Raw genomic sequence first — 20,290 nt, 5'->3', positions numbered from 1 at the left:
CGCGCCCCCGCGCCCCCGCGCCCCCGCCGGGAGGGAAGGAGGAAGGGAGGGAGGGAGGCGGGAGGCGGGAGCGAGAGGTGGAGGGCGGTCAGGGTTCCGGGGCCCGCCCCGCCCTCGCGCTCGCCGCCGACTCGGCGCTGCGGGCTGGAGCGGGCGGCCGGGCGGCTGCCTGTCCAGGCCGGGGCTGGCCGCGCCTCGCGTCGCCGTGCAGTGCGCCGGGTCTCCGGGAGATGGCTTCTCCGCTCCCGCCCGCTGCTCCCGCTATTGTCTCGCCCGGGGTGGCCTGACTCTGCGGGCTCGCGCACGCTCGTGGCCCGGAGGGCTTCCCCCGCGCCCCCCGGAGCCGGTCCCGCGTCCTCCGCTGCCTCCCCGCCAGCCCCCGGCTCCCTCCTCCCCCCTCCCCCCCCCCCCCCCCCCCGGGCCGGCGCTCGTGGCTCGCGGAGAGGGGAGCGGCGCGCGCGGGCGCGGGGACGCCTGGAGCTGCGGGGCCGGCAGCCCACGTCGCCGAGCACGCGACACGTCGGGTCTCGCAGGGAAGCCCGCAGCGAGCACAGGTAGGACGCGCATCCGGCCGGGAGCCGCCGCCCGGGGTCTGCAGATTGCCCGCCGAGCCGAGGGAGCGGAGGTCAAGGGGCTCTCCCTCCAACATGGCAACAGCCGAGGTGCAACAATGGAAGGAGCCGCGGGTTCCCGGCGGCCGGCAGAGCTGCGGACGCGGTGGCAGCGAGAGCCCCGGACCGCGGCGCCCTGCAGGTTGCCGGCTCCCTCCGCCACCCCGCCCCAGCAGTTTCGGGGTGTCTCGGGTCCCCGCTTCTCACCCCTTTCCCACCCCTTTCCTCTAAACACACTTCCTGCCCTCCAGCTGCACGGCGATCTGAAGCAACCAATGGTTTGGGGGTTTAAGATGAGAAATAAAAAGCAAAACCTGCCCCGGAGTGGGGGTGGTGGGGATGGTGCTTTCTGTTGCGGTGGGTGAAAAGTCAGCATGTAGCCGGGGGAATGTATACATTTTCTGGCCAGACGGATGGCCGACTTGGCTTCTCCCTTATAAGGGTACTGCAGCACCAGGAGAAGCTTGGGGGAGAGAGAGGGACCCTCAGGCCTGACTTTCCCGGCCCTCCGCGGAGGCGCTGCTCTCCTGGCTGGTACTTGTCTCTCATTTTCAGCTCCCGACAGCGGCGACTTTGATGTTGGGGAGTTATGGCAGCTGCAGGAAGCCCTGGGGACGCTGCCAAGCAGGGGTGGGGTAGGGTGGGGAGCCAAGGGGCTTGGCCAGCTCCTGGGTTGTGAGAAGAGGTTCCCGAATGTATGAGGTTAGTGCACACACCCTAATTGGCTGAGGGTGTGTGTGTGTGTGTGTGTGTGTGTGAAGAATCTGCCATTGCTCTTATTCCCCGGGCCAACCTTCTCTCCCTCTGTCCCCACCCCCTTTTGGGGTCTTTGTGACTTCCCTGTCCCAGTCCCACCAGCCACGCCTGGAATGGAATCTCTATTGTCTCCTGCTGCCCTGATGTGTTTTGTTTTTTTTTTTTTTCCTTCTTCTCAATTCCGCTGGTGAATTTTGTACCCTGTGCTGGCTGGTCCCAGCATGGCACCAGATTCCTTAGCACACAGCTACCCCGGCTTCCAGAAGTGGGCCAACGCTGCCCCTCCTTCTTTCTCTAAACTACCTGACTGTCTGGGATGGGGCCAAGCAGATGTAAGCAATTTGCGCCGAATTCCAAGCCTGTATCAGTTGCTGAATGAAAACTTACTCCACTGCCGCACCAGGCCTTGGAAAGATATCGGAAGACCCAGTGTTCCAGAGGGTGGTAAACCTGATCCCAGGTTACTCCTCCTCCCCCAGTTCCAGCTGTGCATCCTACAGCAGAGAGGTTAGGAGGCTACACAGTTACATCTCCTCCAGAGCCTGGCAGTCGCATCCGGGGTTGTGTCCATGGAAAAATTAAGTAGAGGCATATTTTATAGCTCTGCCTGGCAGCCAGCATCCGAGGCGATGGTGGCTCCGAGCCGGAGCCCTGGACTGAGGCTGTGGCTGCTTCTCCTTTGGCCTTTGGGTGAGCTCAAGGTTTGATTTCCATGGCTCTGAGTTTACTGCTGAGTGTGCATGGGTGTGTGTGTGTCTGAATTTGATCAAGCTCTCAGCCCTGGCCAGAAGGGAGCTTGTGCGTTTCCCTCTCCCTGGAAGCTTCAGTGAGGGAGGCCCGTGGGTGTGCTGGATTTTTCCTGGGGTGCTCCCTCGGGATTGCCCAATGACCTGGAATTCTTCTGGTCTTTGCCATGACATAGTGGCCCTCTAGCAGGCACCCCACAGCCTTGTGGACCTTTGAACCCCTCTCATTGGTTTCCTCACCCCACCTGGGCCTGGCACTTTGCAGGTACCTAATATGGATGGGCCTTCAGCCTGGACAGCCCTGCCGCAGCCAGCAGGGAGAAAAATGAGAGAACTCTGTTGCCTTTGGGGGGGTTCGTGACTGGCCATAAACTTCAGGCTCCTCACGATGCTAGGATGTGAACTTGGACGTGACAGTGCGGAGTAGTGGAGAAAAGGGTGGGTGGCTTGGGGGTGAGGAGGCTTTCAGTCCTTGTGTGACTGACTTCCTAGCGCTGTGAGCATGGACAGCTTGTGAACCTAAGACTTAGTTTGCTTATCTGTAAAATGGGGAAAAAATAATACCCTGGGCTCACAAGGTTGTTTTAAGGGTGAAATACGTTGCTTCCCGTGAACTGAATAAAATCATGTGTGCAGAAGCACTCTGAAAGCTGCAGAGTACTATAGCAATGTGCGTTATTCACTCTTGAGTTTAGCCTTGGTAACAACAAAGGAGGGAGAGCTGGTGGGGGTTGGGGAAGGAGTGGGAGAAAGGGATGGAATAGAGAATGTTCTAGGACATGGGAAGAGTGATCTGATGATACCAAGATAGCTATGTTTTGGGTTACTTCTCTTTTTTTGGAGGGGGGGTTACTTTAAAAAGGGCAGGATGGGAGCTAGGAGAGAAGAAAAGCCTGCTTAATAATATTTGTAGGGAAGTGGGGAGACATATACCGCCCCCCACCCCAAAGGCTGGCTACTGTCCAAAGAGGAGTGCTGAGCTGGCAAATAATATAATAGCTAACGTTTACTGATGTCAGTCAGCTAGTTAATGACAGAGGAGGGATTTCAAGCAGGCTGTTTCACTCCAGACCCTGTGCTCATAACCTTGATGTCACTATCAGGGAGATGTTGGGTCTTGGGAGAATGGAAAGGGATTAGCAGAGTCACGGAATTCATTCACACTGGCTTCCCTTGGATTCGCATGCCCCTGACATGTCACCAGACTTGGACATACCTTAGACGATAAACTTCTCAAGGGCAAGGGCCCAGCATCGCATCTCCTTAATTCCCAGGTATTTGGGGGTCGAGGGTGAATTCCTTGGGTTTCTACCTCACAGCCTTTCTCTGCTTTCTCATTTGTATCCCTACCTTCAGTGTAAGGAGAAGGATGGGAATAATGAAGTCAAGCAATTTTGCTACCTTCTGGGCAACACTAATACCGTTTGGGAATTGAGGTGCTCTGGGAAACTGAGGCAAATCTTTTGTTTTAGTATTTCTATATCTGCTTTATTTTGTGTCTTTTTTATTTAGGAAATTATTATTTTATTTAGGAATTTAGGAAATTATTATCATTTTATTTAGGCATTTAGGAAATTATTATTCTTGCATATCCTACGTATGACTTTTAGAACCGGAAAGGACTTTGGAGATCGATGCCCTGAGAAGTGACTCTCCCAAGGTCATGCAGTTAGTGATGCTGGAACTTTACGCTTGCCCCACAGATCACAAGATGACCAATGACAGGACCTGCCTTTTGGCACCTTAGAGTTGTGTGCAGACGATTGGGAAATTCTCTTAGAACACTGGTCATGGAATTCACTCACCCCAAATTTCTATGTCGGTGAAAGAGATTAAGGACACAGAAGACACCATTTGTGCATCGGGGCAGAGGCCTTCAAGTTCTGGAGAAGGAAGAGGAAAGAGGTTCTTGATATTCCTGAGGCAGAATGCAGAACTTGTGACTGAAGGAATCTTGCAATTCACGCCTTCCTCTTTTGGGATACCTCCTGTAGGAAGTCTCATCCAGCAGAGGCTCCATGGCGTTTCAAAGAGGAGCCAAAGGTCATTTGTCTCTTCAGAAAATGTTTTCCTTTCACCAAAATGTTATGACTCCTGCCTCTCTTCCTTGCTGAAAACGCTGGTCAATTCTCTTCTTCCTGGACCTTTCTCTCGAGCCACCCCTAGTCACTGAGAGTCATCTCCTGGGTAATAGTTTTCTTCTCTGCGCTTCTTCCTGCCATGATTTGTGCATCCTCTGTCTCTGCTCCTGAGGGTCCTGTCCTAATGGCTAGATTCCACTTTGTCTCCTCTCCTGTATTCTCCCCAGAGGGAGGTGGGTGTCCGAGATGAGAGCTGCTGTGCTCACATGGCCGGTTGCCCAGGTCCCATGCCTGGCTAAGCCAGGCCCACCAGGAGTTAACGCTATGGAGGCATCCTTTTCAGCCAAGTTCTTCTATCTCAGAGTAGTTGGTCCGCTTGGTAGCAAACCAGAAGACATAAGGGGAGGGGTAAAGGGGAAGGAACCAAGGAGATTCCATTTTCAGGAAATGCTACAGCTTACCTTGCTAGCGAGAAGAAATAGATATGAGCCTTTCTTGTCTTAGGTCGCAGGCTAATCTAGAATGTAGGTAGGTGTAATGATGGGACTCTTCCAGGGTCGAGACCCCTCTTGAGAGCCCCCCTTTTCTGAAAGCAGGGCATCTGCCACATTCCTGATTCGCCCTGCTGTTACCCCTTCCTACAGGTAAATAAAGGAAGTTAAACTGACAAGGAGCACCTGTAAAGTGCACTTAATGCTGACCAAAACTGGAGAGATTGCAAATTGGGTATTATGGGAAGGTGGGAGAAGACATCTATATTATTTTCCCCAAGAATATTATGGCCAGGATTTCAGATTTCTGCTCTAGACCTTAAGAAGGCAGATTATTATTTTTTTTTAATGTTTATTTATTTTTGAGACAGAGAGAGACAGAGCAAGAACAGGGGAGGGTCAGAGAGAGAGGGAGACACAGAATCGGAAGCAGGCTCCAGGCTCTGAGCCATCAGCACAGAGCCCGACGCGGGGCTCAAACTCAAGGACCACGAGATCATGACCTGAGCCGAAGTCGGCCGCTTAACCGACTGAGCCACCCAGGCGCCCCAGATTATTATTTTTTTTAAGTAAGAGAGAAGTTAGATGTAGTTCCCTGACAGGAGACTTTGAAACATAGAGTGGTTCCAAAGGGATAGCCAAGTCTCCCAAGTGCAATTTTGATGACGCTGTTGCAGACCGTTTCAGCAAGGAAGGCGAAAAGGAGCCACCTGAGCTCAAGTTCAAGTACCACGAGGCAAGAGCACATGATGAAGAATAACCACTGCACTGAGTGTCCACCTGTAGCTATTTTTTGTTTTGGGGGGGTTTTTTGTTCTTGTTTTTAGTTTTTATTTTAATCCCTGTTAGTTAGCATACCGTTTTATATTAATGTCAGGTATTGTCCGCCTGTAGCTTCTCAAACGTTATCTGTACTTTCCCCTTCCCCTAACCTTGGAGAAAACCGCGATGATGAAATGGTCTCCTCCCCTTTCACCAATGTGCGACCTGAGGTTGCGGTTAGGTTTAGTTCAAATTAAGATTCCGAAACATGCCGAAGGTTGTAGGACTAGTTAGAGAAGAAGCAAAGTTTGAGTCCAGGTCAGGAAACTTCCAGCACCTGTGTTTCTTCCCTTGGTGCTCCCCTGAGGGGACCGCTGAGAAGAAGTGTCAGTGAGCCCCAAGTTCTGAATGAGACAGGGCTTCCCCAAGAGTCCGCTGACAGAGTCTGTTGACAACAGAAATGGTTGTTTTCAAAGCCATCTGTGGTGAAGCTATGGTCACAAAGGGAGATAAGTCAGAGAATGTTTAAAAAAGAACTCATTCATTCAGCAGATGTTTTTTGAGGGCTTACTAATAATGACTTTAGGTGCTTTCAGTGATGAGGACTGATAGCCTTCCAGAACTTACAGTTGAGTGGGGAATACAGACAAGTAAATGGGCTGTGTGTTGGGGGCGGGGTGGGGGGTGAAGCATGGGATGCTTTGGAAACTCATAAGTGGGACACTTGGGGTAGTCAGACGTCCTAGAAGAAATTAAATGTTAGTCAAGGGGCTCCTGGGTGGCTCAGTCGGTTAAGTGTCCGACTTCGGCTCAGGTCATGATCTCACGGTTCCTGAGTTCGAGCCCCGCATCGGGCCCTGTGCTGACAGCTCAGAGCCTGAAGCCTGCTTCCGATTCTGTGTCTCCCTCTCTCTCTGCCCCTCCTCTGCTCATGCTCTGTCTCTCTCTCTTTCAAAAATAAATAAAAACATTAAATGTTAGCAAGATCTGAACGATGAGTAGAAATTGGGGTGGGGGATGAAGTGAAAGGCAAAGGGGGTGAAGTGAAGGTACTTTAATCTGACCAGAACCATTGAAGGAGTTTACCTTTTATCTTTTATTCACAACGTACCTGATGTTCTCCTCAGTGCATAGCAGTGGAAGAAGACAGACATAGTCCCTGTCCTTCTGGAGTTTGTATTCTGGGAGAATTTAGTTCACTAAGTTCACTAAGTTTAGTTCACTAAACCAAGCTATTTTATTTTGCTGACAGGGATTCTATGCTGGTATATCAGGGAATTCCTCATAGATAAACTCTGGCGGAACTTAGGGAAAGTTTGAGAAAGACTCTTGTGATAGTCCTATGGGTAACATGGGGTGGAGGCAAGAGGTGGGTTAATTGATGGTTGGTTCCTTGTTCTCCGACAAAAACATCTTCAGTGCCTCTGTTCATTCATTCTTACATCTATTGATTCATCAACTGAAGGGCAGTATAAATTCAGTATGTACATACGAGTATGGCTTCGGACCCAGATTCCATGGGTTCAAAGCCTAGCTCTCCCTCATACTAGTTGTTTGACTTTGGGAAAGTTACTTGATTTCTCTGTGCTTCTGTTTCCTCGTTTGTAAGATGGGGAAAATAATAGTATGGGGGGGTGGGGGGGGGGAACAAGCTGTGGTAAAAATGAAATGAGTTCATTAATGAACTATCTAGAATAGGGCCTGATAAATAGTAAGGGCTTAGAAAATGGTGGCGGTTACAATCACATTATCATCCTTCAGGCAAGTTTGTGCTGAACCCTAGGGATACAAACGTAAATTCAATATGGTCCATGACCTTGAGGTAACCACATTGTACTCCAGAAATTACAAGTGAATGCATGAGTTGCTTTATGGAATGGGGTAATCCTATAAACTTGGTATGAGGCAGTTGTCCATGGCTGCCCCAAGAGGTGGTATAATCTGAGGCAGCATTTCATAGAAGTATAGAAGCTAGGACAATAGCGTTTAATATTTTGGGGACTTCTAAATTCCAAGAATCTAATAAATGCAATGGGGTATCAACCCGGAAACGTAAACTACAATTTTGCCTTCCTCATCCAGAATCTCTGATTCTGTAGCAGGGAGGTGTTAAATATTCTCCTCTGGCTTGGTCTGACCACCCTCAGAACACGGTATTTAACAGCTCTGTCCCTAGTGTAAAACGCTGTGCTGAGCGTGGTGGGGAAGACAAGATAAATAAGAGGTAATTTTTGTTCTTAAGATTAATGGGCTTATGTCTGTGAAAGTGCTTTGTAACTATAAAGCACCCACCTGGATAAAAATTATTTTTATTCTAATCACTAGTAGGTATAACACAAAACACTAAATGCCGTGTATATTTAAATTAAAAAAAATTTTTTTTAATGTTTTATTTCTGAGAGAGACAGAGACAGAATGTGGGTGGGTTAGAGGCAGAAAGAGAGGGAGACACAGAATCCGAAGTAGGCTCCAGGCTCTGAGCTGTCAGCACAGAGCCCGACACAGAGCTTGAACTCATGAGCTGTGAGATCATGACCTGAGCCGAAGTCGGACGCTCAACCGACTGAGCCACCCAGGCACCCCTAAATTTTTTTTTAACATTTATTTTTTGAGAGACAGAGAGTGAGTGGGGGTGGGGCAGAGAGAGAGAGAAGGAGACACAGAATCGGAAGCAGGCTCCAGGCTCCAAGCTGTCAGCACAGGGCCTGATGCGGGGCTCGAACCCACGGACTGCGAGATCATGACCTGAGCCGAAGTCTGACGCTCGTCCCACCAAGCCACCCAGGCGCCCCAATGCTGTGTATATTTAGAGATGTTCAAAAGAGAGCAAAAGTCACTTTCTGTCATAGGAGATGATAGAAGGCTCAAATACAAGGGCAGGTGTTTGTAGAGGGCAAGCCAGAGAGGATTCCAGAAGGCACTAGCGTGACCGAAGATTCATGGGAAAACTTGTGGCCCCACGGAATGCTTAATAACCATCAGTATTTGGGGGGCCTGCAGGGAAACTGGGCTGGGGCTCAGTGTGGGGAGTCTTGAATGTCCAGTATGAAAGCAGGGAGAGACAGAAACCTTTTCATCAGAAGGATGATATGAACAGAGCCATTGCTCCAGGGTTGTGGCCGTGGAGCAGATGCTTTAGGGGTCAGTGGGGAGACAGAGACGCTTAAGAGGTTGTTTCAATTGTTCGGATAAGAGAAAGAATAATAATCTTTGGTGCTAGGGCACCTAGGTGGCTCAGTCAGTTAAGCGTCTGACTTCGGCTCAGGCCATGATCTCATGGTTCGTGAGTTTGAGCCCCACATCAGGCTCCCTGCTGTCTGCACAGACCCTGCTTCAGATCCTCAGTCCCCCTCGCTCTCTGCCCTTCCCCTGTTCGTGCTCTTTTTCTCTCTCTCTCTCAAAAATAAACAAACATTAAACAAATAATTTTTCGTGCCTAATGGGTGCTTTCAGTAGGTTATTTAACTTGAGGAAAGTAATCGGAAGCTTGGAAAGGAATGGACCAGTCTGAGAGAGACTGGAACAGGAAGGCTGGGAGATTTCCTTCACTGGAAATAGACTGGTGGTGGCTCAGTCTGGAAAGAGCACTGGAGCGGGAGTCTGGGACCTGCCTCTAGTTTCTAGTCCCACTTCTGTCACTGACTAGCTGTGTGACTCCAGACAAGGCATTTCTCCTTCTGGTCCTTGGTTCTTTCTCTCTCTCTCTCTTTATGTTTTTATTTGAGTATAGGCGACACACAATGTTATCTTGGTTTCAGGAATACGACTTCTCTGTATGTTACGCTGTGCTCACAGGTGCGGCTACCGTCTGTTACCGTGCGATGCTGGTGCAGTATCGTCTGCTAGATTCTCTGTGCTGTGCCTTTTATTCCTGTGACCTACTCATTCCATAACTGGAAGCCCGTATCCCCCACTCCCCTTCTCCCATTTTGACGCTCAGCCTTTGGTCCTCTTATCTGGAAAACGGTGCGTTGTCCTTTGGTTTCCTCTTGTTTATTATTTGCTTGCTTTTGAGGGGCTTGCGACGGTGAAGAAATGCTTTGGGGTGTCGGGGGAGAGGGTGGAGGCGTTGTACCAAGGTAATCACCAAGGTCAGCTTGCCCGTTGGGTAAAATGTGACGTGCCTGGGTCCCATTCTGTGAGATAGGAAAAACGCTATGAGTTTTGGCCTGAAACAGTTTCCAGTTTAATTCCTGATTTTGTCGTTTGCTAGTTGTGTGACCTTGGTGGGGGGGGGGGGGCAGTAAATTATTCAGTCCTTTTCCTCTTTTCCGCTTGCCTCATCCATTAAATAAGGATATTAATATCCACACGTAAGGATTGTTGTGAGAATTAAACAAGACAAAACCTGGCACAAAATGCCAGAGGAGAAAAGCAGGTGTATTTCTTTCCTCACTTGACCTCCCCCCACCACTCTGCCTGCCCCCCTCCCTTTCCCTTTCCCCTAAACAAAGTATGACACCTTCCCTCCAGGGAGGACTGGGGACGTATCCCTGGGGATACTAACTTGACAGACTTTGTGATGGTGTTTACATACATTGGACTGGTATTTCAGCAAGGTGCCTATGGAACCTTAGCCCTAATGGGCCTGCACCCACGGTCACACCCTGGCTGCACTTACCCAGCTGCCAGCAGTGTCACCTAATCCCTGCTGAGAATGGTGACTCCTGCTACCCTGGTGCCCTGAGTGAGGGTCACATGGGCAAGGCCCCCATAAAGACGGGGCTGGTGGGATGTTAATGAGCTACGCTGTGCCAGGCTGATCACCCCTCTGTCGAATGTCCCCTTTACTCAGCGTAGACTGAGGCCCTGCTCTCCGGAGACCTCGGTCTCCCTTGGGACCTTCCTGTGCAGAGTGGGGCATGGGAGATGGGAGAAAGGCATCAGGCAGGTGCAGAGCAACACCAAGTCGTTGTGTCACACACGCACACAGCCTCAGAATGTTAAGGAGACACTGAAAGCAAAAGCAGGAATTGGAAGGATTGACCAGGGAAGGCTTCTGGGGCTCTTGAGTCAGAGTGGGAAGAGGAGAGAGAGAGAAAGTAGGAAAGAGGAAGGAGCCTCCAGCTGCACCCAGGGCTTTGGAGGCCCTAAGAGTCAACCGGGTGGGGAAATAGGGTATGGGGAGTCTATACCAGGCTGTGAGTGCTGATGGGTCCTTCTGAGGACTCTGGAACCTACCGCTGGGACAGGTCTGGGGGGAGACCAGACAGATGTGGGGAGTCCTGGCTGGGATCTGGTACCACCGGACACTGCCTGCTGCCTCCTTCCCAGGCTGCCGTCTCTGTATCCCTTTCCCTGTGGTTTGGGGATTCTGAACACTGGGAGGCCATCTTGGAGATGGCCTTGGTCTCAATCTTAGTTCCCTCTTAGGGCCCAGCATCCTGAGTGGAGTTTCTCCTTTGACCGGGGTAAGCTAGCATCCTTAGTCTCCCTTGGGGGTCAGTGTCCTTGGCTGACCCTTAGCAGGATATCCTTCTCAGCTACTGAAGAAGGCCTGGGGGGCCTCCTGGGTCAATCTTGGCCAACAATACCCAAGGCCTGGGTTAGGAGGTGTCAGTGACTTAGAGACCAAAGCTGCCTGCTGGGCCTCGCTGAGGGGGACATGAGTTCTGGACAAGGACAAGAGATGCCTAGGCCTCAGGAGCTGAGACCAGGGAGGCCATGAGGAGGCACAGCCACCATCAAGATCCACCCCGCCTACCTATTAATGGGTCATTCCTCCCAGGCCACTGGAAATTTCCCTTTCCACTTCCAGAATGGGTTGGGTTGGGCCCTCCTCTGCTCAGACTCTGCTTTTTTAGATGCAAATGTCCCTGGGTGGGACTAACACCTTGGCCTCTCAAATGTCCCTGGGTGGGACTAACACCTTGGCCTCTCACACCCCTGTGTAAATTAGTATCAGATGTTTGCTGGTGTTTTGTGTGTGTGTGTGTGTGTGTGTGTGTGTGTGTGTGTGTTTCTGGGCTGTAAGATGGGGGCTGCTTGAGAGCGGCACCCCTTTCCTTTCCTACCCTGGTCTGTGGGGACCTCAGGGCCTTTCCACTGCACCCTGAACTTAGGAAATAACTGAGCACCTCTGAGGCCTCCCAGAAGCTAGGTGGCCCTTGGGCGAAGGTCCCCCTGGGCTCAACTGCCTGGAATCCCCTTCCCTTGCATTCTGGCTCCCTGGTCCCCTCCGGGCCTGCGAGCCTGCCTCCAGTAGGCTGCAACGTGGATGCCGAAGGCCCAGAGCTGCTCCCTGGAGCGGAAAGGTCCTGTTTTCCTTTTTCTTCCGGGTTCACCCTTCCATCTATTTTCTCAGTCGTCTTTGCCAGGGACACTAAGATCATGACCTCTTGGTGTCTAAGTCCACTTCCCCAGGGAGCTGATGAGGGAGTGAGTGAGGTGGAGGGGATGTGCAGGGGAGGGGGGGGACCTGGAGGGTGGGAAGGTATGGGGGGTATGCAGGGGCAGATGTGGGTAATTGTGGAAGGTGTGGGGATTGTGCGAGGTACGCGGGGCACAGAGGCGTGTGTGCTTGGGGGAGGGGTATGGAGTATGCATGGAGAGTGGGGGGGGGTACCTGCAGGTGCGTGGGGGAAGGTATGGGTGTGTGTAGGGTGGGGAGGAAGGAGGTGGAAGAGGTAGGTCTTGGGGGGTGAGGGGGTGTGCACAGGGAAGGGAGTGCGTGGTAGTAGCTACGATGGATGTGTGGGGGGACGTGGGGGAAGGTGTGGGGGTACATGCAGTTCATGTGATTACCAAGGCTGTAGGTCCCTGAGAATGACTAGTCTACCAGGGATTTTCTTGATCTGGGGAGTTAGCACGAACTGCAGATACTCTTTCTTACCAGATCACATGTCCAGGTTGCCGTTTTAGGGACTGCGGTGGCAGAGGAGCAGCGGGCAGGGCTTGCGTACCGCGTAGAGCCTTCCCACCGGGATAGAGGAGGGCAGCTTGCCCTGGGCCCGGTGGCATGGTATGGGGCCTGGTCTCCAGCTCCTCAGGTTCCCGAGGAAGACTGGCTCAGCCTTTTTCTGCTTGACTTCCTTTTGGCCTTCCTGCAAGCTGAGCAGGTGGCTCTCAGCCAATGGCAGCCCACCGCCCCCACAGCCTGTCCCTGCCCACTGGCTCCCTCACCCAGGCTTACAGGCAGCCGCCCCCAACCTTCCCACAGACCACATGGGGGCTGGGGCCCCACTTTCTGCACTCTGTGTGTGTGTGATCATTCTGGGGACCGGCCCTCCGAGTCCTTCTCATTCTCATCCTGGGGTTTGGTCCCAGGGGTGTACTTGTGGGGGCGGATAGCACAGGGCTAGGGACAAGATTGTTCCTGAGTATTAGCACCCTATGACCCCCCACGTCGGGTCGGTGGCCCCTTCCCCACCCTGCCACAGATCCGGTATGCGTCCCTGGGGCAAAGTCGCTGACCCTTAGTGGGCCTCAGTCTGCTCATCTCTAATGGTCAAGGGGGCCCTGTTGTGGGGAGATCGCTTCCCTGATGTGTAAGGAAGTTGCTACCAGAAAACCACCAAAGGATTGTTAGAAGTGAATTAATTGGAGATGCTCCTTAAAAATCCAAGCTCTGATCTCCAGCAAAGATGTCCCTCTGGAGAGATAGTCCCACCGGCATTATTCCGTGCACTCTTCGTTAGTCCGATGCCTCTGCAGTTCCCCGAGCTACACCCCCCTCCCCTTGCCGCGGGCCTGGGCCAAAATCTGAAGTGCTGCTCCTTGCTTCTTGCAGACTCTGATGGGTTAGCCCCGCCCAGCGTGCCCAGCATGTGAGGACTTGGGGCAGCAGCACGGAGCAGTGAGGTGGCCCCACACTGCCTCTCCTCTTCCCTCCGGTGAGTCCTCCAGGCAAAGCAGAGACTCTTTGGTGTGCTGTTTTCCCTCTGGTGCCACGGGCCGTTTGGGAACAGCTGTGACCTGCTTTCTGGATTCTGTTTAATGGGCTGGCCTCCTCCAGGGAGTTTCCCCAGCCTACACAGGAATCCTGGAGAACTGGATTCCAAAGTACTGAGCTGGGGAAGCTGGACTGGAGGTTCAGCTGGAGGTGACAGGTGACAGCAAGGGGCCTTGCAGGAACCCTTGGTTTGCAGGAAGCCAGTGGCCCTGTGTGACAAAGTAAAGGAGGGGGTGGCAAGGATCGTGAGGGCTGCTGTGTCCCCATCCCCCTTTCCACCTGTTTTGTGACATCCTCCTCCCAGAGGGGCTTCCTTTATACTTCGTGGAGTCTCTAATACCCTCAGAGAGATTAAAGGTTCATAGATGTTGGTGTTTGGAAATGTTGGGGTTGTTTTTATGACATGGGATGGGCTGGTGTAAATCTTGTCTGAAACGAACTTCCCTTAGGAATCCCCTCAGCTAGAGGCAAAGCATAAGAGACTCTTAAATACAGAGAACAAACGGAGGGGTGCCGGAGGGGATGGGCTAAATGGGTGATGGGCATTGAGGAGGGCACTTGTTGGGATGAGCACTGGGGTGTTATATGTGAGTGATGAATCACTGAATTCTACTCCTGAAACCATTATTACACTACATGTTAACTAACTTGGATTTAAATTAAAAAAAAAAAAAAAAAAAAAAAAGGAATCCCCTCAGCTGGAGACCAAGATTAGCACAGGAAGGTCATCCTGGGAGCTCCCCCCCCCCCCATCCTATCCCACTGCCTTTCTCTGGAGGACCAAGGAAGCTGGAAGGGTAATTCTTTTATTTATTTATTTTTTAATGTTTGTTTGTTTATTTTGAGAGAGAGAGGGACCATGAGTGTGTGGTAGGGGCAGAGGGAGAGGGAGAGACAGAATCCCAAACAGGCTCAGTGCTATCATTCCAGAGCCCGACTTGAACCCTGAGATCATGACCTGAGCCAAAATCAAGAGTCCCAACGCTTAACTGACTGAGCCACCTAGGTGCCCCCTGGAAGAGGAATTCCTTTTTTTTTTTTTTTCTTGGTGCAAAAAGGTGATTTTATTAAAGCACGGGAACACGACCCATGGGCAGAAAGAGTTGCCCAGGGATTGTGAGAAGAGACCGCTTATATACTTGGGAGTTGGGGGAAGTAAAGGCATTCTTAACCACATGCTGCTTGGAGGGAACCCAGCTGATCAGAACTAGAAGGGCTGGTTTTTGAGGCTGTGGTGGCTGAGGGCAGGTGGGGGTGGTAGGAAGCAGGAAGTATAGACCAGACAGAGAGGAGATGTGGCCACTCTGGCTCCAGGGATGGTTCCTGGATTAGAGATCCACACACTGTCAAGACCTCTCTTCCCTCTTTGCCAGGGGTTCCATTCAGGTGGCTGCCAGCTCCTGGCCCCTGATCCACGTCGCCAGCTCTAGGAAGGAAAGTTTTGAGAGGAGCCACGAGTTGCCTGCCCTCTTCCATCCTGACTCTCTTCTTACCCGAGTCCCAAATCTGCAGGGTTTGTGGTAGGAGCTATGATTGCCAGGGATTGTGTGTGTGTGTGTGTGTGTGTGTGTGTGTGTGTGTGCACGTGTGTGTGCACGTGCGCATAGACTAGCTGCACACGTGGTTTCTGAGCTGGACTAGAGGACTCTTGGACTCTGAATGCAAACAGAGCTCTATCTAACCATGTTGCACAGGCTTCTGGCATCTGTCTCTGCTCTCCTAGGACCCAGAGAACCCTCTACGAACTCCAGTATCAACTTTGGCTTCAAGTTAGTGGAATGTCCAGGGGTAGGCCCAGGGAATCCAGGGATGAAAAATGAAGTTCCAGCAGCAAAGGCTGAATCACGTGGGGCTGCTTTAATTTGGCGCAGAGGATGCTAGAGAGGAGCTGGATGAGTAGGACAAGAGCACAGGCAGCTGTTTTGTGTCTCCCCACATTTGGAACTAAGTGACAGCCACAGAGAGGAAACAGATAGGAGAAAGACCTTGTGGGTGCATGTGACTCCGTGATGGGCCTGACATCAAAGAACCTCGTGGAGCTGTGTACAACCTATAGGCTTACAGTACAGAAGCTGGGATCAGATATACATCTGTTTGAGACAGGGAGCCTGACCTTTTGGATACACCTTCCTGTTGGGGGAGTTGACGCAGGGCATGCTGACATTCCTTCCTAGAACTGGGCCTCTGGAGGTGGGAGTGGGGGGTGGGCAGCAGGCCTGTGGAGTGAGGTGTGGGGGATGGGTCCCTGGCTGGAAAGCCAGTGAGATTTGGGGTACGGATGAGTATGGGTGTTGGGGGGTGGGGAGGGGCAGGGGTCATCTGAATACAAAATTCTGGAAGCCAGAGCTTCTATGTCCATATGGCCTCTAACCCCTTGACCTATTCTGTTCTGAGAGGAGGTGCTGAAGGCCCCTTCCTAGGTAGTCCTAGAACTGAGTCTTCTTCCCTTATTAAAAACTAAAAGGTGGGATGCCCAAGGCTGGGGGCTTGAGACCCTTCATATTTTTTACCATCTTGCTCAGTAGCTCTCCATTTTCCCTGCCCAGTGAACATGGGCCAAGACATGCAGTGTTTCCCCGCTTTGTGCCCCAAGGAGGGGGGATTGAATTATTTATGGATATGTCTATCATCTTTGCTAGGTGGCGAGCTCCCCGGAAGTGTGCCACAGCCCTCTGAATACTTCTAGGGCCAGCATGGCACCTGGCGTGTAACCGGTACTCATTGGCCATTGACATTCAATTTCGTGGTTCTGGATGTGAGGAGATGACCCAGAGCTCACAGGCTGAGCAAAGGCAGAGCAGTTCTAAAAAGGTGCCCTCCAGCCGGGCAGCCGGAAGCCCTCTGCGCGCACAGCTGGTGTCACTGCTGGCTCACTGGCACAGGGACTCAACGGAGGGGAGTGTCCTCTCCTTTGTCTCCACCCTTGGACTCCAGACCATTGTGTAGCTCTGCCCCGACCCCATTTCCTCCCCCGCCGGCCTCCAGCCATCCTTTGGCAGCTGTGTGGACTGTTCGGTGCCTGGTGCTGCTTGGACCCTGGCACCGACCTGCTCAGCCATAAGCACGCCCCTCTTCCTTCACCAGCTGCCTGGTGGGGTCCCTTTTCCCCGCTACCCTCTGGTCTTCCTGGGAGTTCCGAAACCGCGGTCTGTGCGGTCAGCCCTGGCGGCGCGTCTCAATTGCCTAGGGGAGAGGGCTTTGAACTGATCAGAGTCCAGGGATTCACCCTACCGAATCAGACCCCCCCCCCCAGAAGAGGGGCCAGGAACCTGTAGGTTTGAAAAACTTCCCAGATGGCAGTTGTGAACATTCCATTGTGGACTATGTATTAGATAATATTATCGTGTCCACCTTAAATGTTGTGGCTGTGCTAATGGCGTTGTGTTTATATAGGAGAGCGTGCTAGTTGTTTAGAGATTCAGCCTGAAGTATCTGGAGGTGGAGCCCTTGCATCTAACTTTCAAATGGTTAAGCAGAGACGGAGCGCGCAGAGGTGGGGAAGCGTTAACAGCGCATGTAGGTGGCGAAGGGAAACTGGCCGAAAGTGATCTGAAAGATGGACGGGAGCAGGGAACACAGCCATGCCACCGAGGTGTGCAACTGCAGGGGGCGCCATTCACATGGTTCTCTTTGTTGTGGTCCGAGGGTGACATTCACATAGAATACAGTGTGTGGGTACCCCCCCCCGCCCCCCGGAGTTGTGTGACACTGTCATACTGGCCCCAGCTGTCTCTTTTTGGATGGGCTACAAAGCCCCGGGCCCTCACCACCCCATGTCTTTCCTGGGACCTACATGGGTTTTTTTTTCACAGAATCCCTAGTAGCCCTTGGGGACTGAGGGAATAGAGCCGCTTCTGATTTGTCAACCAGCAGAGGCTGGCAGAGAGGGAGCTGAATTGGGGAGGGGGGCGGGGAAGGCAGGAAACCTGAGACTCTGATTGCGAAAATACTTTGTGTATCCCCACCCGTCCCAGAAAATGAAATTTGGGGCTTGACTTCTTAGAGGGGAAGCCAGGTTGCTCTGGCTCCAGGTTGTTAGGACTGTCGCTCCTGTCTTCCCTCCTTCCCCCGTCTGGATTTCCCCTATGCCAGGCTACCACTCAATACCTTCACTCCACCTTGGGGTGGTGGGGGGGCTCTCCTGGTCCTGCGGGGGCTGCTGCTTGTCCGTCTCCTCCTTCAGATCCCTCAGCATCAGAGTGAGCAGAGCACTGAGCCTTTTAGAAGGAGCAGCTGCCAGTGTGGCCCCGGGCACAAGATCTGTCAGCCGCTGGGCCTCCTCTGCCTGGCTGACAGACAGTCTGGTGGAGTCCTGGCCAGGCACCAGGGGACGGTGGTTAGAGAGGGGTAGCTCGGCTTTCCTCATCTGAATTCCAGTCTTGGAAGAACCTCAGGAGCCAGGCCTGCTGGATCATCTGTGGGTCTGTCTTCTCTTTCCTCCCGGGGCTGGGGCTGTTCCTTAGCTCCGGGATATAGCTTTGGAGTCCGCTGAGAAATTTGACTCAAGGAAACCGATCGGTTCAAGTCAGAGTCCCAGAGCTCGGGAGGTGCTTTGTGCGGTGGTCCCGTCCGTCTGCCCACCTGCCTGTACAGATGCCAAACCTGGCCCAGTTGAGGTGAAACCCAGTCCTGTGTTTGTAGGACCCCAAGGAAGGCTGCCAGCTGCATCCTGATCACTGGTCTTATGTCTAAAAACTCTTCCCACCAGAAAGCTCTGCCCTTACATCCCAGTTCCAGTTGCTTTTCTCGGTGGAAATGAAGTGAATTTGGAACTTAAGGAGCTTGATGGGGGGGGGGGGGGGGGAGGTGACAGATATGTACCTATTTAATTGTGAATAAACTACTTTAAGATTATATTTGAGGTGTGTACAGGGTACTGTTGGGAGCATAAAGAAGGGGCCCTTAGTCCCATCTGGGAGTTCAGAGAAAGCTTCCTGAAGAATGTGATATCTGGGCAAAGTCTGAGGGGCGAGTTAGAGTCACACAGGCAGAAAGCTTCAGGAGTTGGGAAGGGCGTACCCAGGGGAAGGACAATGTTGAAAGAAGTCACTGAGGTATTGAGTACGTGGCAAATGAATGGCTGTAGATGAGAGGGAGATGGGGCAGGTGATAAAGGATTTGTAAAGGAAGCGGATAGAGAGCCTTTGAAGGGGTGGAGGCCAGGAGGAGACGATCAGGTTTACCCTTTAGAAAGAGCCCTCTGGCTTTTCTGGGGCGAATGCCTTAAAGTGGGGGCAGATTAGAAGGAAAGGAGAAGGTGACAGTTCAGTGGTGGGCATTCGGGATTCGAGTTATGGGGTGGGCATTGAAACTGGGGGGGGGGGTGAGATACACCTTTAGAACTGCCAATGAGTGGAACAAATGGGAAGATGAGAAGAGGCGAGGTTGCCTGAGTGTTGCCTGGGTGTTAACAGTGGCTGAGAGTGGAGTCCTGAGCCAACACCAACATTTCAGGGGTGGACAAGGGAAGAGCAGAACAAAGAAGGGAGTGGAGAACAAGAAAAAAAAAAATAGGGTCATGGAAGCCAAGGGGTGGAGGGTTTTGGATAGAAGGGAAGGGTCTATAGAGCAAAATGCAGCAGCTATGTCTGGGCAGACAGAAATGCCTGTGGAATTGGATGGCCGGGACATTATTGCTGGGGCAGTTTTTGTGGAAGGATGGGGACAGAAGCCAGATTACAGTGAATTGAAGGGCAAATGGAAATTGGGAAAGTTCGGGTGTCTTCTGAGCTGTTGTATAGCTCAGCCGGGAAGGGAAGGAAGAACAGAGAAGGTATTGGCTGGAGGACAAAATGTCAAGAGAAGGTACTTACGGCGTAGGGTTTGGGGTTTTTTTTTTCATTTTCTTTTTTTAAAAAAATATATTTTTGAGAGAGGGAGAGTTGGAGAGGGGCAGAGAGCGAGGCATACGGAGAATCTGAAGCAGGCTCTGCGCTGACAGCGGAGAGCCCGATGTGGGGCTCAAATTCGTACACCGTGAGATAGTGACCTGAGCTGAGTCAGAGGCTTAACCAACTGAGCCACCCAGGCGCCCCTCATTGTTTCTTTTTAAGGCTAGGAGCAGCCTGAACATGTTAAAGTGCTGAAGAGAGAGACCCCGTTAAGGAAAAGAAGTGAAGATACAGCAGAGGGAAGGGAGGTTCATGGGATTGTGCCTCAGCAGGAGGCAGGAACCCTCTTCCCCTGAGACCAAAAAGGGCAAGAAGGGGAGGCTGAATGCAAGTGTGGATACTTTCATGGGAAGAGAGGCAGGACGTTGAGAGAGATCATTTCCAACGGCCTCAGTTTTCCTCCTCACAGTGGTGCCTGGTGAAGGCAAATCTTGATACTCTCTGGAATAAAAGGCTTGGTCCAGCTTGGAGCATTTATCTGGTATCTCCTGTCTAAAGCACTAGGACCTTCTCCTGGGACCAGTCTCCCAACTCCCAGCAGCTGTGTTCTGGGTATTTCCATCTGTTCATCCAACTCCTCTGAATTTCAAATAGCAAGACTCCCTCTTAGCCTTAGTAGGTAAAAAGTAATCTGTAAGAGGGCGCCTGGGTGGTTCAGTCGGTTAAGCATCCAACTCTTGGTTTCGGCTCAGGTTTTGATCTCATGGTTCATGGGATCAAGCCCTGCGTGGGGCTTTGTGCTGATAGCGAGGAGCCTGCTTGGGATTTTCTCTCTCTCTCTCTCTCTCTCTCTCTCTCTCTCTCTTTCTCTCTCCCTCTCTCTCTCTCTCTTTCTCTCTCCCTCTCTCTCTCTCTTTCTCCCTCTCTCTCTCTCTTTCTCCCTCTCTCTCTCTCTTTCTCCCTCTCTCTCTCTCTCTCTCCCTCTCTCTCTCTTTCTCCCTCTCTCTCTCTCTTTCTCCCTCTCTCTCTCTCTTTCTCCCTCTCTCTCTCTCTTTCTCCCTCTCTCTCTCTCTTTCTCCCTCTCTCTCTCTCTTCCTTCCTTCCCCCTTTCCCGCTCATGC

The 20,290-nt window shown here is 52.0% G+C and overlaps 1 protein-coding gene across 2 annotated transcripts in view; it reads left to right on the top strand.

Annotated features, from left to right (window-relative positions):
- Nucleotides 1–406: 406 nt before the first annotated feature.
- The window catches only part of PIK3C2B (phosphatidylinositol-4-phosphate 3-kinase catalytic subunit type 2 beta), a 67,943-nt gene continuing 48,059 nt past the window's right edge, over nucleotides 407–20,290 (top strand). The window contains exons 1-2 of one of the 2 annotated variants that reach the window (XM_049634447.1): nucleotides 407–554; nucleotides 13,177–13,279. The gene's annotated coding sequence lies outside the window, so the exon portion shown is untranslated. The remainder of the gene's footprint in view (nucleotides 555–13,176; nucleotides 13,280–20,290) is intronic. The other variant, XM_049634448.1, reaches the window with a different exon arrangement.

This window comes from Panthera uncia, chromosome F1, assembly GCF_023721935.1.
Source record: "Panthera uncia isolate 11264 chromosome F1, Puncia_PCG_1.0, whole genome shotgun sequence".
Lineage (NCBI taxonomy): Eukaryota > Metazoa > Chordata > Mammalia > Carnivora > Felidae > Panthera > Panthera uncia.
The sequence above is the reverse complement of the archived record's forward strand: the minus strand, read 5'-3'. Positions and strand labels throughout refer to the sequence as shown.